The following is a 945-nucleotide window of genomic DNA, read 5'->3' on the forward strand; positions in this document are numbered from 1 at the left end:
ACAAATGTTTACCTCACAAACGTTTACCTCACAAATGTTTACCTCACAAACGTTTATCTCACAATCATTTACCTCACAAACGTTTACCTCACAAACGTTTACCTCACAAACGTTTACCTCACAAACGTTTACCTCACAAACGTTTACCTCACAAACATTTACCTCACAAACGTTTACCTCACAAACGCTTACCTCACAAACGTTTACCTCACAAACGTTTACCTCACAAACGTTTACCTCACAAACGTTTACCTCACAAACGTTTACCTCACAAACGTTTACCTGACAAACATTTACCTCACAAACGTTTACCTCACAAACGGATACCTCACAAACGTTTACCTCACAAACATTTACCTCACAAACGTTTACCTCACAAACATTTACCTCACAAACGTTTACCTCACAAACGTATACCTCACAAACGTTTACCTCACAAACATTTACCTCACAAACGTTTACCTCACAAACATTTACCTCACAAACGTTTACCTCACAAGCGTTTACCTCACAAACGTTTACCTCACAAACGTTTACCTCACAAACGTTTACCTCACAAACGTATACCTCACAAACGTTTACATCACAAACGTTTACCTCACAAACGTTTACCTCACAAACATTTACCTCACAGACGTTTACCTCACAAACGTTTACCTCACAAACGTTTACCTCACAAACGTTTACCTCACAAACGTTTACCTCACAAACGTTTACCTCACAAACGTTTACCTCACAAACGTATACCTCACAAACGTTTACCTCACAAACGTTTACCTCACAAACGTTTACCTCACAAACGTTTACCTCACAAACGTTTACCTCACAAACGTTTACCTCACAAACGTTTACCTCACAAACGTTTACCTCACAAACATTTACCACACAAACGTTTACCTCACAAACGTATACCTCACAAACGTTTACCTCACAAACGTATACCTC

Source organism: Penaeus japonicus, unplaced genomic scaffold (genome assembly GCF_977035675.1).
Source record: "Penaeus japonicus unplaced genomic scaffold, GWHDUDI00000001_assembly GWHDUDI00000010, whole genome shotgun sequence".
In the NCBI taxonomy this organism is placed as follows: domain Eukaryota; kingdom Metazoa; phylum Arthropoda; class Malacostraca; order Decapoda; family Penaeidae; genus Penaeus; species Penaeus japonicus.